Source organism: Stegodyphus dumicola, chromosome 6 (genome assembly GCF_044657685.1).
Source record: "Stegodyphus dumicola isolate Sdum_Otavi_A_Nest chromosome 6, ASM4465768v1".
NCBI lineage: Eukaryota > Metazoa > Arthropoda > Arachnida > Araneae > Eresidae > Stegodyphus > Stegodyphus dumicola.
In genome coordinates, this window is record NC_140773.1 from 154,661,418 (window position 1) to 154,683,545 (window position 22,128).

The window sequence follows — 22,128 nt, forward strand, 5'->3', positions numbered from 1 at the left end:
TGTCATTTTCTAATGCATTTTGGCTCAGATATTGTTTAAATAAGAATCTTATTCTGAAGAATCTGGCTGCTAAATTAAATATTCATAATTTATTAGGAGAGAAGTATAGAGGACGTGAAAATTTTTATGTGAAGATTTAATTCACTTTTAGAACATGAAAATTTCTAACAACAAATCTCTTATTATTACAGCAACGTATGTCTCTTACTATATCAGAAATATAAAATGTCACGTCTTTTCTTTCACCTGCACTTTGTTTAAAGTTTTGCGAAACAGCATATTTTTAAAACGCTTAAAAATTCTTTTTTTAATAATTGTCAACGCTCAATAACATTAAACAAGCACCCAAAATTTTGTTTTAAATTTATTTTGAAAAATATTTAACTTATCTTTTGTTAATAATCTCTCGTATCTTGAAATAATAGTCACTCTCTTTATATTCTCATTTTTTTATTTGAATCACATTCTTAGAAAAATTTCAAAAATATTTTTTCATCGTTCCTTGGCAAGTATTCCCAAACATAAAAATATGATGTATATGCGATGAATACTGCATTTAAAGACATAGAGTCACCTGACTTTTATTTCATTTTAGTTTATGTTTTCGTATAAAACCCATGATGATATTCATTCTTTCTTTTATTTATTTTTTTCTCTCTTTACTTTTTATGAGTAATTCACTTTTTATGAGTAATTCGCCTTTTATCTCTGCTACGCCATACTTAGGGTGTTGGAATTTTCTGGATGGATAACTGTTCCTTTATCGCTTATAAATAAAATAATTTAAAAATGTTTACAGAAAGAAATTTAGGTAAAATCAGCGAAATTTAAATGATATACCTTCAGCCTGCTCATAAAAAAACAGTGCAAAACTTGTGTAAAAGCACCAGTGTGAATCATATAAATACTAAAGCACAAATAACAGATGAAATATTTGCTATAAAATCATGATTGAACTAAGAAGCTTTTATAACCAACTTGCTACTGAGGAGATAAAATAAATGAAAGGGCATGTGCTGTTCTTTACCTCGAAATCTATGCAAATTTTAAAAGTCTACATTCTAATAACTTGACACACGAATAAATAAATAATATGCAGAAACGCAGTAGCGCGTCATCAGCGGATTAGAAGGTATAGGATACGTCCCCTAACATTTTAAGTAATATTTCCAACTCAAATTTTCTCTTCCCATTTGTAAAAAAAAATTACATTATACATGTCATTCGAGAATATATTATACAGTTTAAGAAATAAAAATCTGCAAATTGATGTGTCGTATGCTTTACTGATCTCATGTTACTTTTGAGACAGATAGTCTAATTTTATAGCATCCGTCAAACTAAAAATTACTTTTTTATTATGGTGTGATATCTTATCTTTGCCAGAGCGTATTGTACGTCACTGTACTTAGAAGTATTCGTGTTAAAATGCATTAAACACTCTCGTTGCGACCACCTCTCTAAAACGGCCATTTCTGAAAATGAACAATATTTCTGAGAACATAAATAAACACTGATGCTGAACTTCATTCCTCTAAGAAAACCGTCTCCACTGATGATCAAAATTATCTGATGGTTGGACGAATTTGAAAGAATTATAATTCGTCTTCCTACCAAGTCAATAATTTGTCAAAATCGCTGTGTACAGTTGGTAGGAATATACACCCTATCCACAAAAGTCATTACTTGGCCTTAATTTTTGTAAATTTAGGTCGTATAAACATACAAATTCCTTCGGTCATTTCACTTACGTTTAAAAAACTTCTGTAGGACGATATTTTGTTAAAAATAAAACACAAAATGTCTGACCCCGTTCAACAAAAATCAACCAAAATATTTAATTTCAAAATTTGCGTCATTTTGAACTTGCATTGGCAGGTCGGTTAATATATAAAGTAATTAATGAACGGTTAATAAATGAAGTTGAGCTTGATTTTATCCCTTAAATGCTATTCAAGGGTATTCTTTTGTGATTTATATGTATCTTTATTTAACATTTTGTTACATGTAGGATACCAAAAGAATTTTCGAACAAGTAATTTATAAATTTTCAAAGTCTAAAAATAAATATTAATATTCTCATGAAGTTTTATCATTTTAGAATCATGACCTGGCAACCGCAAAAAATCCATTAAAGTACAAATAATTTTTATTTTTAATTAATGCAAATAACATTACAATTTAGCTGTGTGCCAATACGAAAGCTTGCCAGTCTTTTTTTACAAGTAAAATTGTGTATGATAGATACTAAAAATCATATTGACCAATATTTTTTACAAAAATCTCCATAGAAATGCTCGTCACGTGATCTCCTAACGCCAGAAACCATTTTCGGAACGATATTTTATTTTTTATTACGTACAAATACAAACATTTCGTTCTTCAATTTGTGTACGACCCCCGAACATAGTTCCCGATTTATTACAGATATCTCAGGCCTTTTTTTTTTTTTTTTTTTTTTTTTTTCCGTAACGAAGTCAGTCGTTTTGCATTTTGTTGTCTTTTATAACAAATACAAAATTTTCCTAAGTGTAAATCCATAGGAGTACCGTGACCATAGGAAAGTGTAAACTATTTAATTTCACGTTTTATATAAAATGATTTTTTATTGTTATTTTTTAACAATTACAAAGTATTCTTGTGATTGCAACTATAACAGTGTGAGTTTTGCGGACATTCTATATATTTTGAAGGAAGGTAAGCGACATCACCAAAACTGAAACCATTTTTACGCAGATTTATTTTGCTGTTACTTTTGAAAAATTAAAACATTTGCTGAATTATTAACCTGCGTCAAATACGTCTTCTTGCAGTTTTGTCTGTGTAGTTTCCTTCAGAATGTCGTATTATAAAATGTTAATTGTGATCTTTAGGACACATGCAGCTTGGATTCCAACATATTCCCCTAGTATTTGTGGAATACTGAAATCTTGATTCTGAGAGTTATCAGTTCAGCTTTTATTAACTTATAAATTTTTTTACTTCTAAATATCGATAATAAATTTAACACGGAAGAATTTTTTCCCTTAAATCTATATCAGAAAATCATTATAATTTATATTATATCATTTTATTAAGCAAACTGTAATTCTACAAGTATTGCTGTAGCACATATCATCTTTTATTCCAGGCAACAGTTAATTAAATATAGAGATAAAAGCGTAAGGAGAAAAGTCAATTTTCGTAGCAAAATTTAAAAATTTTTAAATTAAAGAAAGAATATAAGTTTTTATTCTATAAATGAACCTCATATAACTTGCGTTATATTTTATATTTCTTCCTAACACAGGACAAAACAGGATTTAAATTCTTACTTCGGTTAAGGAATTTAACTGTTTAATTTCTCTAGTGTTTTTGTTTAGTACAACGAAGTGATAGGAAATTTCCTACAATGCTACTTTTTGTTCCTTTGAAATGTAAATAAAAACTGTCCCAGATTTTTGAAATTATTAAAGGTGGAATTTTAAGCATAGAGATTACGAAGTTCAGAACTATGTTAAAAACACTGCATTTGATCTAGTTTTCGATTAGAAAAGTGAGTATCCAAATTTTCGTCCTGCTGTAATTCGGAATTGTTTCTTAAAAAAATTATCGGATTTTTTTCCATAATACTTTAGCAAAAAAGATTTGATATGTGTAGTCTTTTTGAAAAAGCGGCCTTAATGTTTTATAGACCGTTTCATTGAATGCACTGGTTTCTTAAACATAAGCTACAAGCCATTTTCTGAAAATTCTTAATAATAATTCTTATTATTTAAAGTTTACCATTTTAATTCTTGCGAGATCTGCGGTAGATGGAAAATGTTCCAGAGTCATCAAAAATTCTTTGCAAAACTTTCACACCTTGTTTGCCGTAAGTGGTTTAGCATTATTCTGAAGAAGCAATGTCTTTCATGACACAAACAGTTCAGATTTTTTTTGCAAATTACCCCTTTGAAATAAAGTTACAAAGCATTGTCATAATGATTTCCATCACAATTCGTATTTTTTAAAGTCGCTGCTGTAACATTTATCTACAGACGTGAAGAAAAAAATATCAGACCGAATTTCTTTCCGGAAACAGAATTCCCAAAATTTTTGTGAGGCGGCCAGTTTTTAACTTCCTTAAGATAGAAAGCTGTTTTGATTCACAATCGTAATGTCTGGTACCATACTAATTACTTACTATCATCTACTGAAATAGTCAAGATTCTATTTTCTATTCTATTTATTACAAGCAAGATCTATTTACTGAAGAGATGCCTGGCAGTAACGAAGGCCATGGAAACTGCGTTCTTCATGATATGGCACACTTCTTGAATAATAAAAAAGCTTTCAGATTTTATATTACGACGATTATGTTAAGTTAATCAACTGTTTCAGGTCAGAAATGTTTATATTTAATTTCAACAACATAACGATTCATTTAAATTTAGATTGCGTACAATTTTCTAACACTTACTGATTCTGAAGTTTTTTGAAAATATGACGGAATATATTTAAAAATAAGTTTTTTGAAAATATGACGGAAAAATTACAATTACGGGACTTCGTTATAATCTCAAGTCATAAGAGCAGAAAAAATAGCACTAAAGGCTACAGAAAATTTCTCATAGAAAAGCGCATATTTACCTATAATTTATTCGTTGATTTTTTTTTTTTTTTTTTTTTTTCTCTATTGATCACTTGTCATGCAAATCTGTTGAAACAGGTATGCATAAAAGGGAAAGAATTTGTCCTTTACTTTCCTTAACGGATTTCCGCTTTCAGATACTAAAGGGCGAAAAATGTGGAATTTGGCATGCTGCCCATTGATGATCAGTAAACTTGCTTACTGACGTTGAAGCGAGTTTACAGACTACTGAAATTCTAAATTTTTTTCGGACTGAAATACTAAATGGAATAAACTGAAATACAAAAGTCTAAATGAATCCACGTGAAACTGCACAATACGTATATTCCAGGAATGTATTTAGTATTTTTTCCCCTGTTCTTAGTCACGCATAACTATTTTTTTTAAATGCAATGATTCGGGTTTTGAAGAGCACGCTATCAAAATGCGTTTGATTTCCACGAAAGTTCACGTCTACCAACTTCACTACTAAATAGGAGAATTATCTATAATTATCCAATAGCTTAAATGTTTATGTTGTTATACTTATTCCATATATTCATACTGACTGTCGTACGGAAGAGTTTGGGTTCGAATCCCGGAGAAGGCACGGATATTTATAAATGTTTAGTTTCTTTGAGGCGAGAGGGGCACTCTAAACATGCAGCGAGCCAAAAGTCCTCTCGAGTGGTCAGTGGAAGGAAAGAAGGAGGGAAGACCCTCGGGTCCGTCCCCTCTAGGGTGCTTTCCCACAAAACTCTAGGCGGAACAGAGCTAAAGTCGAGCTGTCACCCATACTGTTCTCAAGGTGCATACCAATGACAGGCACATTTGACTCCTTGCCGCAATGAATTTCGTGGACTTCTGCTGACCATTTTCAGGCAGAAAGTGGAGCACTACGGAAAACAACGATTATGCAATGGATCACTGAAAATGCACGTGATATTTTAAAATAAAATCTGAAATTGCTGTAAAAATTTAATTTGCGTAATTCTACCATATTCTATCAGCACAATGCTCTCAACATATTGCATGGAAAATTTTCGTTAACATGTATACGAGCCAGTTTCCCTAAGAAAGCTCTGTAGAAGACCTCCCTTCCCTTAGGCGGATATCCCCACTATGCTTTGCCATAAACAACTAAACCAAACCAAACCAATATATCAGTAGCCATTGGATAATACAGTTTAATACATCATTTAAACTGCATTTAGGTTCACAGTAAGGGATCTGCTAGGGGTTTGTAGTTTTTTGTATGTAAACACGGGAAAGTTTACATTAGAAAGTCTTCCATGAAGGCATTCCTCCCTTAGACAAACAGCCTTCTTTTACTTTGCTTTAATAAATTAACCATTGTATTTGCATGAAAAATCACCTGTCTTCCAGAAACTATCACAGTTCATTGTCTTGTATGATATGAAACACAGTAAAATGCTGTGCATATATCATTACCGATAACTACCGTAAGTAAAAATGTTTGTGATACATTCGCGTCCATTTCCATGCAAGCCTAGCATCTGTACATGTTTTATTTAGAGTTAGTGCGTTTTTTATAGGTATATGTTATGCCTACAAGTTTTTCAAATTATAACCCACTTTTGAAAATTTATGTATTAAGCAAATTCGCGTTGTTTCAGAGTCAGACGCAGTTCAGTGGGAACGGCTTTTGGTATCAAGTGAAGATAACTTTTGAATTAGCCTTAATTTCTGAATTTATAAACTTGAACGAAACCGATATTGGGAATTTAGTCAAATTATGAATCAAATTTGTGTATTAATTACTCAACACTATTAATTAAATAGCTCCGATAAATGCACTTGTTATTTATTTAGTTTCAAAATACAAAATTTGCAGATACTTTTTATTCATAGTTGTAGATGTAGTATAAAATATTTTCACCTGGTCATATGAAATGATATATTTAAAGATGTGTGTTTTTTATATTAAAATCAGTAAATATTAATAAAATCATGAATTATTCTGAAGCGTTTTCAGTTTTATTATGTGATTTAAATCTTTTTAAAACACAAAATGTTTTATTCTAATAAAATTGGTTAACCGTAAGTTAATATCATGGATGCGACTTCAGTTTCATATCATAGCACGAAATTCGCAAGGCTTGAGTAAACGTTACACTATTTGTTTCTAATAGATTTCATCTGGTTTCATCTGGTTATACAGACATAGTGGAACTTACCAAATATTTATTCGATGCATTTCTAAATGGGCATGCCATTGTTGCAACATCCAACAAGCAGAGCTGCGCAGTAATGGAGACCTTGAAATGTGTCGCCTACTCTGACTACCTTCAAAAAGGTTTGGCATGTTTTCTTAGTGTTTCATTTCGTTAATGAAACAAAAATAGGAGGAAAAACAAGGTTTTTACACCTACCTCTAGAGTTTGAATTTTCATCAACATTTGATAAATATTGTTGTACGCCGTTTTCGACTTATCTGCGTTATTGCCAGGGCAATAAAAATTTTACTTCTGATAAATATTTGATTTTAAGAATGTTCCAGACAAAAATGCTTAGTTTGTAGAGTAATTACATTTTGATTTCATTATGGAAGGCATCTTACTTTAAAAGGTATTTAATTTATGCTCAGAAGGCGTTGAATTATATTATGAAAATAATCGCAAGCTTCGAAACGGTGTTGGCTTGATTGATTGTAGATACGGTTAGAATGTCATTTTCAATTGCTTTATTTAATGCTTTCGTAACATCTTTATACTTTCACCTTTTTGTTGCTCGTAAAAGCAAAGAATAAATGTATTTACTAATCAAGACTAACTAAGAATAATAACACCAGGTTTAATGTTTGAATGCGAACTTTACTACTGTTTGCTGCATGCAAAACTTAACTTCGACACTGGCAAATGGTTTAGTCCAGGAATGGGCAAACTACGGCCCGCCGGAAGGTTCTATCCGGCCTGCGGATAGAATTTTAATTTGTCGGTCCGAGGCATATTAAAAGAAATATGTATTTATATATTATATACCATCTCCTTTCTTAAAATATTATCTTTTCTGCCTTTTGTTAAAGGGCTGATGATCTTTTTACTTTCTCTGTTTTTAATCTAAAAACATAAATTGACGGCAAGCACAGACAGCTTTCAATTGGTAAAGTGTTAAAAGCGGAAGTTCTTTGTTCGTTATAGCTGTAGAGTGGCGCCAACAAGCGTTATCTCTTTCTCGGGGAGGTTTCGTGGGCGTTTTCGTGGTTTTCCCCATGTGTAACGTGTATACGAGCCAGTTTCCCTTAGAAAGTCCTCCACGAAGGCATCCCTCCCTTTAGGCAGATAGCCCTAGTGTGCTTTGCCATAATTAAATACACCAACACCTTTCTCGGGGAGGAGACATATGTGAATCCAATATAGGAGAATTAGGGCTCTTAGAAAAAACTTAATTTTAACTTAACTATCTTAACTTAAAACTTAATAAGAAAACTTAATCTGTTTGCTGGGCAGCTAGCGACTTATCTCATTTCCAGAAGTTAAATTCAGTATCCTCAATAATTGAACTAATAATCAATAACTGAAGCTTAAGATTTATGAAGATGGCTTGAAAAAAACAGCATTTTGAGTTCGAACGAAGATTTCAAGATTTCAGTGCCATTCAAACAGAAATGCATAATTTTACCATGCCTTTCAACGTAAATTCTGAAGTGGTGAGGTCGGATTTGCAACTTGAATTAATTGAGTTGCAATCTAACAATCAGCTTAAGCAGTTTTTACTAAATATGCCAAAGTTAGAGCTTTATAAATCATTATCGAAAGTAAGTTTCCCAAATTTAATATTTCACGCCCAGAAAATCAGTGCTATGTTTGCTTCATCTTATATATGTGAACAAGTGTCTTTAACTATGAACCTTAGAAATAATTATTTCAGAAGTAGACTGACAGATGAACATTTAGCCTCGTTTCTTAGAATCAGTACATCTCACTTCGAACCTCGATGTAAGGAACTTTTACGAATGAAATCGCAATTTCATTCATCTAATTAACATATTTAAATTGTAATACTTGTATATTGTTTTTAAAATTTTAGAAAAATTTATCTTGGCCTGCCAGACTTTTTGTTTTCGATTTTTGGTCCGCGACTGAAAAGCTTTGCTCATCCCGGTATAGTCTGTCGTCAACGGGTTCGCTGCTCGGCACAGTCTTCCACATAGGCATCCCTTACCTCAGGAAAGATAACCAGATAACCCTTGTGTGATTTTCTATATTTAAATAGCATAATATAACTAACCTTACGCTGATTTATGCTGTTACCGACTATAAAAATCTCAAAGGATATTTTTAGGAAAATTTAAGATGATAAAAATGCGTCACATGTTTCCAGTTTTCGGCAGTTAAGCCAAAATGCACAATGACTTGACCGTAATATATACTACTTTATATTTAGTACATTTGAATTTCTATATTTCGTTCTTTCCCACAATTTACTGATTGAAACTTTTAAAAATAGTTTTAAGTTTCTCTCTTAAATATTCATGTATACAAGACAATAATTCAGTAAGATAATATACTAATTTTAATTTGCAGTTGCTCCCTAACTTTTATTTTTAATTCTGTTATTTACCCTACGCGTCATAGAAGTAATTGTTACTGCTTATTGTAAATCGCTGTAATCTGCGTCTTTTCAATATTAATCCTTCTCACAAAATTCTTGCTACTAGCGTACGCACTTACATAAAGCTTCAGATAATCATAGTTTTATACTCTGCAAACTAAAATCTAAAATTTTCAAAAAAGGAAAGGCATAATTTTGCCAATTATTCATTTGAAAACCCCCACATTTTTTCTCGTTTACTGCTTTGTTAGCATTTCGCCGCTTATCTTTATTTTATCAAATATATCGCAATAAAGAAGGGGAAGGGGAAAACTGAGTACAACTGTAATAGCTAGGTCTTCTAGCGGCCGAGCAATAAAGTCCCTGAACACTGGTAGTCCGGTCCGAGTTTCGAATCTGGCGAACGGCCTGGCTGCATGGGTGTTCGTTGTTTTCCCCATGTATAACGTGTTAATGCGAGCTAGTTCCCTTAGAAAGTCCTCCACGAAGGCATTCCTCCCTTCCGTGTAGTGCTCTTAACGCGGAACACGTAAATAATAATAATAATAAAATGTAACAGATCTATAATAAGCTCGCAGACTGCGCCGATCTAGTAATATTTGCATAAAAAATGTTCTGCAATTGTAAGAGAAAGTTCAACCGGCCGCAACGTTACTAAATGTAATAAATATTATTTTATTACATTTAACAACGAATATATATATTTGGTAACAAACTTGTCGAAGTGACCATTGTTTTTCCATGAAAATAAGAAAAAAATGAGACACTAGATATATAACTTTTTAAATATACTTAAGTTACAGCTTTTTAAAAATTGTCAAACATTTTAATATAATTATGGTAAAATTATGGCCTAATTATAGTTTTATATATTACAGTAAATATTATTTAATATATAAGCTTAATATATTACGGTATTATTAGTATAATTAATGGTAAATTATGCGTGCGTAGTTGTTTGCATATACTATGCAATTTTTTTTACTTCTGTCCTCGTACTTAACTTTCGGTGTAAGACAATTGGGTGTATGATATGTTAATGATTTTGTCTGAAATGTCGTTTTTTCAAGAGTTAGAAATACTAACATTAAATTACTTTATAAATTTTATAAAAGCACGTTTCAGAAAATAAAATTTTAAAAAAATTATCGAAATATTTGTTCTTTGTTACCCGTTTACTTCTCTTCCACCAGTTAGTTCCAGGTAAAAAATTTTAACTTTTTTCGTTACGTGTATTTTGACAAGGTGCGTCAGAGCGAATTTCACTCGTAAGCAGGTGAAGGTCTTCTGAATTGCTTCGATATCAGTTCGTGGCAGATATAACTGTTTATCATTTTTCCTGTTTTACATGACATTTCTACTGGGTCGGTGAACCTGAGTTCTAGACCTTCGATAGAAGCACAGACCTTCACTTTATTTACCCAACAATTCCGATTATAAAAATGAGGGCATGTTAAACTCCCTCACCAGCTTATCGCATGCAGTTTGCATAAGGTGCGAATGACTGGTTTGGAATGAATACAATGGCTGGAGGCATTGTTTAGTAAAATAATAAATAAATTTTAGTGAAACGATTCTGGTAAGCCTTTATTACACATTAACCTATAACTCCTATAAATTATAATGTCTGTTCTGGAAAGGAAATTAATAGACTATACATCGAAATCTTGCGGATTTCATCCCATTTCATAATAAAGAGAATATCCCGAAAAACCAACTCACTGGAATTGTTCGGTTTCTCAGCACATATAAATAAGGAATTGGAATGTTTATTTAATTATGGGCAAGCAGTCGAGGGAAAGGATGCCTTCCCGGTGGACTTACTAAGGTAAAACTGGCTCGCAATAAGGGAATAAACATTCGATTCCTGAAATTGAGAGAATATTGGGAAGCAAATAGAGCTTAAAAATTGGAATCTTTATGCTTTTTATATTATTGGAATATTTCAAACCTTAATCTAATAAACCGTTAAAAACTTACCCCAAAACTTTGGAAAGATTCGTTTCAATAAAGATTTGAGGGAACATATCCCATCTAGAAATTTTAGTGATAGATTACAAGTATCACCTCTTGGCCACTATGACTATCACATTATTTGAGTATGCCATCCTAGCAAAATCTGTCGGAAATTTCAAGTAATTGGTGCACTACGGTTCATTGGAAAATCTGAAAAGAACTTTCGAATTGTTCTGATAATTCTACTATTAATAAATTCTAGATATCTTTACCTACCAATGGATTGGTATACAAACGCTATGTCCAGCACACAGCTCATGTTATATTCAGCAACGGCTGTTGAATTTTGCATTGAAATTTGAACTGTTGCTGAAATAGCTTTCGTCAAATTACATTAGGAAAATGAATTAGAGATTCAAAAATATTAATTATGCAACTCACTTACTAAATTTCACTCAAATCTTCTTTAAAAATATATGTGTATTTTTGAAACCTCTATTTTTACTTTTTATTTTTATTAAATGCAGATTTCAAGTTTTGCTTGATTTAAAAACTTTCGAAGTGATTTTTTTCTTTTTACTTCTTATTATTTTATTTATATTATTACTTTATTTGAAGGATTTTATTTTTATTTATACAATTATTTTATGTGAAGTATTTGATTTTTATTTATACTATTATTTTATTTGAAAGATTCGAGACATTCCAGAATCTTTCAAAATTTTAAATTGAGAAAAATTTAATATTTTCCTTCTCAATTTTTATATAATCATGTTTTTGTTCCATATGCTATCTGTATACTAATATGATTCTCCTTAATTCTTACTATTTCTGTTTTTACAAAAGCAACAATTTAAAGGTTTTTTTTTTTCAAGACCTTTTTTGTTTCGCTAAAGGTTCTGTTTAACTTCTGACCTGTCTCAACTTTCGATGTTTACATATAGCTCAACAGCGACTGAGGGGCAAAGTCGCTAAACTCGACTCGTTCAACACATTTATCCCGACGAACGAGCTGGCTGCATGGTTGTTTTCATGGTTTTCTTCGTGTGTAATGGTGAGTACAACCAGTTTCCTTAAACAGACCTCCGCAAAGGCAAGTAACTCTCGTGTATTTTGTTATAATAATAAAAAAACAAGCAAAACTTCGTGTCCTTCTCTTAGATTACTTCTTTTTACTTTTCCCTTTGAGGCAATTGCATATTATTAGTTGGCTAAACTTTAATATAATATCAACGAAAGAATTGAAACAAGACCGATGTGAAAATTTTTAAAGTATTATAATACTCTTTTAGAAAAAAAAAAGACATAGGTTCATTAGGAAGTCAGGTTTAACAACAGACAAAATTAAATATGAACACTTTAAAGACTTAATATATAAAAGTTATTGACTGAATAACTAGTTACTGTACAATATTAAAATATTGGCAGTCACTTGAAAAAGTATTGAAAAAATACTTTTCCATTCTACATGAATATTTCCAAGAGCAAAGGAAGTCTGCGAAAATAAAGCTTTCAGTCCAGAAGCGAAAGAGACCACCAAAGGACTAGAAGAGCTGTCAGCCTTAGAGCCGCACAAAGATAAATATGATTGCCACCTATTTTCTACTTGGACCGAGTTCTTGGAGAAGCGTACGTTTGACTTCTACAGAATAAATAAATATGTAAATAAATATATTTTTTAAAAAAGTGAAAGAGTAGTATACTTTCACTTTTACCTCAGGCAAGGATATCTAAATTACATGCAGCGAAGAAGCTTTCTTGTTAATGTATTTATCTGCTTTTAAGGATGTTATTGCTTGCGAGTTGAACACGGCTACATTACTTTAGGATTAAAGTAAACATTACTTTAGGATTAAAGACTCTAATGAGTAGACATTTTGGTGCAAATGCAGAAAAAATGATAACAAATATTGTACATTTCTTTGAAATGTTAAAATTAAGTAACGAAAAATTTGAAGGTACTTTCGTACTATCGCAACCATTTTGTCGCAATCTGGCGAGTTTTTACGGATGAAAATGTAAAAGTTACTTAGCATGTGCAAGTTCGTAGTTTTCGAGCTTTTTTTCTTTAGAAAGAATCCCAAACATCGATGTTTGTGGTAAGTTTGGTAAACAGCATCAGCTTAGGAAAAGAAAACATACTTTAGCAATTTAAAATAAAAATTTCGTTTATTAAAGATCGATTATGTCATACATTAAAAAAATAAAATACATTCTTCTTGGAATCTTTCTGTAATTTTTTTTTCGCTATCTTTCTTCCGAAGTACACAGCGATCTGTTTTCACTAAAAAAAAAAAAAAAAAAATCAGAGAATTTCAGAGACTCAGCTTCGTGCAATCTTCGGCAACAGCGGTTACCCAGAAAACACATTTTTTTGTTGTTCCCCCTTAGAAAATGTTTCAGCAATATTCTGTATTACTGCTGAAATTTTAGCGTAGTTTCTTCCAGCGCTAGCGAACTCATGTTTTAAAACTAAGTTTAAGGCAAAAAATATCATGATCTGTGTATAAAAACCGTTGGAGCTTGCAATACAACATAGAACGCATACGAAAATGAAGGCGTTGGTTGACTGAAACGATTGTTATGGCCATGATTGCCGAAAGAATGGTTATGCGCATGGTTGCCAGAGTTTTGCACTTTCTGAAAATTTCGCTACTTCTGATAAGATGGATGCTTTTTCACCGGCAAAATATACAATGTGTCTCATTAATTTGTAAGCTATAAAGAATTATATAGAATCATTATGCAATAGAGTAAAATTTACACCTAACGTAAACAGGTTAACTGCAAGAGACATTCATGGTTTCCTCACATATCTAACGCGGATATGCCATCCAGGTTTTCAAAGAGGTTTTTAAACCAAATATCCATCATCTTAGACAGGCAGCCGTTGAGTTATTTGCCCTAATGGATTAACAAAAAAGTTTCTGTGCAGGTTTATGGAAGTTTGATCAAGATTTCTGAGTTCAGTACAGATAAATACAGTTGGGAATGCCTGGATTAATGAATTCTTGATTTAAATAATAAATTTCGATAATCAGTTACATACAAATATTAAATATGTATCCATATCAGAGGATGTATAGTTTTAAGAGTAAAAAGAGCTTTAAATGGTTCAAAATAAAAATGTGGATTTTAATGTTTCAAAAAAATATGTGGTAATCCTTGCTTTTAAATACATTTCTAATTTTTAAAGACCAGGGGAATACTAAATTTTTGTAAATATTTTCCGAAGATCTTAAAAATAAATTAGAAAAAATTAAAAAAAAACATCGTTTATACATATCCAGTATGAAGAATAGATATCTATTGGTATTATTTCTCTACACCGTTGCTCTTCCATTTAAAGTGTTTGCCATTATGCATTACCAACCTGATGTATAATTTTCTTACAGAAATTTGCGACATGGCCCGTAAGCCAAATTCGTCTCCTCGTTTTAGGAAATCATCAGCCACTACAGATTTTCTTCCTGCTCATTCTGATCGGTATTGTTTAATCGTTCTGCTTCAAAATTTCTAATTGCATTCGCACTATTACTCATAGAGGGTTTTTTAACGTGGATTTTACTTACTTTGACGAGCTATAAAGATAAAACCCTACTGTAAAATACAGCAGAAAATTGTAGCTTCTTGCATGACAATGCTTCTGCACTGCAGATTTTCCAAACTACTATTCAGCATTGCATTTCATGTTTATCCCTTTACCACTTCTAGTTCCAAGTGTTTCTTTTTGTTTCAGAAACTAAAAACAGCACTCGCGTCGTTGACGTCGCAATGGCGATGATAATTAGAAATGACTTACAGGTTGCGACAAAACGCTTTTTTCTTCTGAAATCCAATTTTTAAAGAGCAGTTTTGGTAAGTACATTACATTAAACTAGAACTGTATAAAACAGAGAAAAATAATTCTAAACATTTTTCCTGTACAGGTTAGGCTTAGCGACTCTGGTTTAAGTCTGAAAGTGTGGACATTGCAGTAAGAGATCCTCAAAAAACTGTCATAAATTAGTAATACATATATATATATATATATATATATATCTTTATATTAATTAAATACATAATTATACAATTTCAATTGAATACACTTAATTAGATATATAATTATACACTTTCAATCGAAATTTAATTGGATTGCATGGTTTCTTTTAAATTACTTCAACATAAAATTGATTTTAATAGTTTCAAAGTCGTTCTAGGGGGCTGTCTCTCATCTCTATGTAATATTTTATGAATTTGACGGGCTGGATCGTGACCCTAAAAAAGAGAAAAATATAGCAGACTACCATTCATTTTTTAGACGGAAATGAGTCTAGAACCCAGCGAAACGTAAAATGTCACCATTTACGGTTACTCTTATCTTGGTGACTTTTTAATAACAATTTTTGTACGTATTTTCTTCGCCCCGATAACACTCAGATTTAAAAAGAAGTAAAACAAAGGAATCGTTTATTGTTTCCGTGGAGCAGCATTCTTGTTGCTCAACCTTGAAATCAAAGAAACAGCCGCTGTTAAGGAAAAAGAAATATGCTGAATGACAAAAGGATTCGAAAGTTAGAAGGAGAAGAGAGAGGGAAAAAAATAGAGAGAGAGAGAGAGAAAGACGGAAAGAAAAATAAAAGAGACAAGAAAGAAATCTGCAACTGTAACTTTCTCGCTTAGTGGTATTATTCGACAACCGAAGGATTCACGCTGTTTGAATCTTTAGTCAACTATACGTTATTTACGTCCTGTAAGCAAAGGAATTGTAATGGAAAAGAATAAACAGAAGGATAGAAATTTTTTTTCACAATATTTAGAGATGAATTAGTATTTGTACTGCGAAATATTATTTAAAAAATGAATAACTTTAATTTTTGTTTCGTTTTTTGTTTTGGGGAGGGGAGTCTATGCGCACAAAATAACTGTAATAATTCCTACAAATAATATTGAAACCGAAGACCTAATGCGAAATGCAAATGTGTGTCCGGGGGGGGGGAAGTATAGAAATCTAAAAGTTTTCGGATTTTATATTACGCCCAAAGGGGTGTTTTTTTCATTTACACATACATACACGTTTCGAGAGCATTTTGGCTAACGTTTCTTTGGGCTAAAAATATTTAAAAGCAACATATCTTTAGAATTTCTGATAGACAGTCTCGCGCGCTGGAGATAAAAATGTTTTTTTTTTTTTTTTTTTTTTTTTTTTTTTTTTTTTGTCGTACAGTGTTTCCACTGCTCGCTTTGAAATCGTTGAATTTGTTAATCAAAATTTTTTTAAAGTTTTACAAAATATAAAACAGATAATAAAACAAATCCGAAATTCAAAATTCGGGCTTTCAGAGACCCGTATTATGGTAGATAGAAGGTTATTTAGAGGTAGAGGGCTACGTTAATCAGAATTTGATGAATCTTGGTACTGTTGCTTTTTCACACTGCAAGAAACATGCATACATACATGCCGATTCTTCATTATTTAATTTCTTTAAATAGAATACAGGGCGGTAATATTTGGTGGCAGCAATTTCAAAAGTGATACAGCCGTTTCTAGTGATTCGATGCATAATGCCGTTTCGAGATTAATAGCCCTTCTCGGTAATGCTTTTGAGGCTAAGAGAAATGAAGGGAATTAGTGCATTTTTAAATCCTCTATGACTTATAGTCTGTCTCTGATAGGTGGTCTTCGCTTATCCATAATTTCTTCTCTAAAAATGGTAGACGACTAAATTCCAAATTCAGAAATGCTCCGAATTTCTGCAGCCCTCCTGAATTGTATGTTTCTTTACAAATACGCGCATGAGAGTTATTGTTCGTGCAAGATACCTCTGAAGTGCTATGTAAAAGATTATGTAACTTTTTCTTGGCTGCCTTTTTTATTTACTTAATCTATCACGGGTAAAGCCTATGAGAGCTATCTGCTTGAAGGGATACTTTCGCGAGGGGGGGTTCTGAGGGAAAATAACTTATACTCGTGTTACTTGATTGAAAATTATGGAACTCCCATGCAATCAGCCTCTTCGCTAGGATTCGAACCTGCTATGAATCAAAGCTTTTATACATCAAGATTTGTTCTTCCTAACTAGATGTCTTTGAGCGTGTGACGTCACTTATTCACAGTCTCTTAAAAGCATTTACTCCCTATACTTCCCACTTCTATAAACCAAATTTGGCCATTGAACTCGAAAGTTGGGTAAAGAATAACCTTGTTTGTCTGCTGATCTTGGGTTGAATTATCAATGTTCACCGGTCTTATCCATCATACTACAGTGTCTTCTACATTTTTCTTTTCGGTTAGCGAATTGTTACGAAAAGGATTGTTCCTCAAACTTTCTCGACTCAGAGAACTCATAAAACTACGAAAATTTGTGAAATTCCTAATCTTTTTCAGAAAGGAAGGTGCTGGAAATGTATTGAAAATATATCAACGTTACATCACTTTATATGGAAATTGAAAAGAAAGTCATAATTTTATTCATAAAATTAGCTATACTTCGTATTATTTTAGTTAATACTAGAATATAGTAAGAGAAATTAAAGAGAATATTTTAATAATTTAAATGTTTAGGTTTGCGGTCCATATGAAATTAAAAATTATTTCAAATTTTAATTTTGATTTTTAGTACATCTAAAGAAAATGCACTGAGTCCCAAATTTCTGCGGAACTCAGTCCTATAGGCCACTTACTCAGACTACTGTTGAGTACATTGCTTAAATTTAACATACACTCTTTGACTTAGGAAAAGTGAGGGTAAATGAACTATTAGTATCTGGAATCAGTCCTTAGCAAATGTTCCGTTGCGTGTACCATGAAATCTTTCCAATAATCGATTTTCAGAGCGTTGCCATTCGATTATACATAAAATATTTATTTTATCTTCCAAATATAATCAGCAGGTTATTGACTAACAAACTCAGAGGTATAAAAGCAATCTGTTGCCACTGCGAGAAACGCAAGACCTTTAACTTCTTTTCCATTCGTATCATGCGTTGGCAATTCTTAAGAGTAGCGCCATTCGACAAACCGTAAAGTCTTAATTTAATTTCAAATTTAATTAGTTGCTTAACAAACTGAGTGATTTTAAAGCAAGAAAGGCAGTTTTAAACATTTCAATCTTTATTTATTTAAATAAAATATAAAATTGGTTCAAATTAAAATGTTATTCCTTCTGTCCTGTAATAATAATAACAGTTCATGAATTTAATTCCTCCCATAATATTATTAGTAAACGAAAATAAATATAGAATGTAACATTTATTATCAAAAAACTAGATTCAATTAAACAATAAATTCAAAATATTACTTCTAATTCTTATTTGGGTGTTCAAATAGTTTCTGGATTCTGGATAGTTTCATTACTGCATTTTAAATTTACGGATATTATCCCTTGGCTGCGAAACTTTACTTTCCCTATATGAGATAAAAATTATTGAAGCTAACATTTTTCATTGCTTCTAATATAATTTAAGTGACAGTAACGTATCATTCAGCATTTTAAAAGAAAGGTTATCAAAGGCTAAATTCATCGCTTGCATGGTGCCTTCTCTTCTAAAAGGAATGTGTTTAAGTTTAGTTGTCTTCATAATCTTTGCATTTATGTCCACAGTTTTGTTTTCTCAAAAAATCAACATTAGCATACAATTCACCCTGACAGTTCTTTTCGGAAGCACGCTTACAAATTCTTGATATGGTTATTCTCTTGCACTTAAATGGCTTTGCAGCTAATTTAATTGCACCTTTCGTTTTTCTTTTGATGCATCAAGAACTGGCCAATCGCAACTCAATCTTTGCCTGAAAACTCTCTTTTTTTCATCTTACTTTTACAATGGGTTGACATTCATTGACCTGCAATAAAATAACTGATTTGGATTAGAGAATGAAATTAGAAAAGTATTTATAATTCGTAATAATTAGGTTAACCTAAAAAATTGAAAGATGAAATATAAAAACAAACAAGAAATGCCATGAAATATTGATTTTGATTGAAGGCTTCGTAATTTTGGCTACAATATAGCTTACAGCTACATTCGAAATTAATTCCCTTTTAAATATTCACTTGCTACTCATATTATGAGACAGAGGGAATATTATTTTACAATATTAGGCAAGACAAAAAACTTGTGTTTGGCTTGTTTTATGTTTTATCTTGGCGTATTTCTTTTCTCGCTTTTGAATTTTTGCTACCAACCGGTATTATTTTATATTATAGCCAATAATGATTACTAAGAATGTATGCAAATTTGTTGTACTTAATGGAGGATGTTTCTAACGCCATATTCTTTTTAAGCAATATGCCGAATTATTTACCTTTTAGGGTTTATATTTATTTTAACTAACATTTATTTTAAGTTTAAACTATCTTTCCTGTCAAGCCTTACTTTCCCCTGGAACTGCCAATGCCAGAATATGTAAATTTGAGTAGAACGTGCAAGGATTCAAATTATCAGCGGAAGTATTCTGATTTAAATAGAAGGAAACGAGTTCGGTGTGATATTCTTACTTAGCGAGCGCGGAGGTAGTTAGCGAGAATTGAAGAACCCCGCGTTACGGCCTATGTGCTTGGCGGGAAGTAGTGGTCATCGTTCCAGTGAGCTTCAAGTCTGCTGAATTAGCAGCGGTATTGTAAAACGCGGTGAGTTAGTTATTTTAGAGAGCCTCGTAGTTAGAATCTTGTCTTTATTTTCTTTTCAGGTTATTATTTTTATTTGACTGCCAAGTTGGCACCGTCTGTAAGCGTCAAGAGAACGCAATTGTAATTTATTACGTTGAATAAAAAGGGACTTAAACCCTTCACAAGCTTCTATCTTTTATACAAGTTTTCACAGTCACCTCTTGGTTGCGTGCAAGTTGGAGGCGCGCAACGTTATATTGGCGCCCGAACACTTATCGAACTGAAATGGCCGAAAACTGGATGGAAGCCGCTGGACAACACCAAGAAATGACAACGCAGTTAGAAGGATTTGGATACCTGGTCCAGACTTTGAGAGCATCAATCAAGCCAAACGTCTATTTCGACGGAAAAAATTCGGTGTCCGTATTTTTAGAACGTATAGAAAACCACTTTCAGCTCTACCCTGTGCCTGAAAAACAAAAAGTTGCCATCGCCACATCAGCACTAAGAGGACAGGCCGCGCTATGGTGGAAAATATAGGCAAATTTTTTCTAGGTGAATTTGGAAGCCCGACGTATACATTTGAAAATTTCAAAAAATCATTAGTAAAGGCCTTCCCCATAGTGAAAGATCGCACACGGCTGGAAGCCGAGCTCTATAGTTTCTATCAACGGGATACAGCAGAATTGACGGACTTTATTTTACGAAAAATCAAGCTAACGGATATGCTGTATGAAAAAAAACCCGATGCGGAGATTATTGAAATAATATTACCAAGATTGTTACCCGCTGTTCAAGACTACTTTGAAATTAGAAACCCAAGAACATTGCAGGAACTTTTCGAATTGGCGGTGAAGTTTCAAAATCGCAGAATTGCGGGAAAAGCGAGAGGGGAAACATATTCTCAACATACCCGAAGGAAGGAGGAAACCAGAAATGGAAATCGCTCATATGGGGGAAAGAACTATCAAGCTAACGCATCGAAACTCGAAGGTCAAGGCCCAAAAAGAAAATTTGAAAATAAACATCCGCGTACCCAGAAGACACAGATTGAAAGGAAAGCTTTAAACGACTAGAGGGGCCTGTGAAAGGGAGGGTCCAGACCCCGGAAGTTTTAGAAAAACCCTCAAATAGACATTTAAACACGGTCATCGTAAAAAACTCACAGCTACCAATTATACAAGTCCTGGTTGGCGATGTACCAGTAGAAGCCCTCATCGATACAGAAGCAGAAGGAAATTTCATGAGTGAAAAGTTCTTCAAAAAGAATTTTTATAGGATACGACTATTTAAAACCAAAAATACGGAAATTATAGCGGCGCAAGGAAAAACATGTCACTGCATCGGGAAATTATCATTAAACTTACAGGTAAAAGAGGAAAATCTCAAAGTATTAATTTTTGTGGTGAAACACCTGCAACACTCTCTTATTTTAGGTATGGACATTTTAAGGGCCGCGAGGGCCAAATTAAATTTTCAAGATAGTTCCGTGGTTTTGGAGATGGATCAGAGGGTGGTGGAACCTGTGGAGACACCTGAATTGGACCTTAGCCATTTGAATGACCAGGAAAGTAAAGCAATACAGCAAGTGGTGAGTAATTTTTCTCATTTGTTTTCAGAAAACCAGGAAACTGTCAAATCGTGACTCACAAGATTCAATTAAATGCCGAAAAACCTTGTAGGACTAAACCGTATCGCTATGATAAACAAAAAGACTTAATCATCGAAGAACAGATGTTAAAGAATAAAATAATAACGCCCATAAATAGTGAGTACGCGAGTCCAGTCGTACTATGTAGGAAAAAGAACGAGTTTCCTCCTTCGGATAAAAGGGCTTGGAGGTTTGCTATTGATTACAGAAAACTAAATAGTATCACTAAATTTCCAGTTTACCGTTTGCCGGTTATAGACGAGATCATTAGACAGATCAAATCGACAAGATATATGTCTACTTTGGACTTAACGTCTGGCTACTATCAAATAGCTATGAGACCCGAAGATATACATAAAACCGCGTTTATAACAAAATCGGGCACTTATGCATTTTTACGCATGCCTTTTGGGTTGTGTGGGGCCCCATCAACATTCCAGAGAGCTATGGACATTGTTCTAAAGCCTGTCCTAGGAAAATCAACTTTAATTTATCTAGATGATATAATTATAACGAGTAGTACGTTGGAACAACACATTAATGACTTAGAACAAGTTTTTAAATTATTAAAAGAGGCCGGTCTTACAATTAACGCCTCAAAATGCAAGTTCGCAACTAAAGAACTTAAATATCTCGGTTATAAAATTTCGCAAAAGGGTATAGAAACGCAAGATTCAAAAATAAAAGCTATTAAGAATTTCCCACCGCCCAACACCGCCAAGAAACTTTCGTCTTTCCTTGGATTATGTTCTTACTATCGATCTTTC

The 22,128-nt window shown here is 32.5% G+C and overlaps 1 long non-coding RNA gene across 2 annotated transcripts in view; it reads left to right on the forward strand.

The window, feature by feature from the left end:
* Positions 1-12,024: 12,024 nt before the first annotated feature.
* Positions 12,025-22,128, forward strand: part of LOC146996876 (uncharacterized) — a 165,258-nt gene continuing 155,154 nt past the window's right edge. For both annotated transcript variants that reach the window (XR_015041746.1, XR_015041747.1), the window contains exon 1: positions 12,025-12,176. This is a non-coding gene — a long non-coding RNA (uncharacterized LOC146996876). The remainder of the gene's footprint in view (positions 12,177-22,128) is intronic.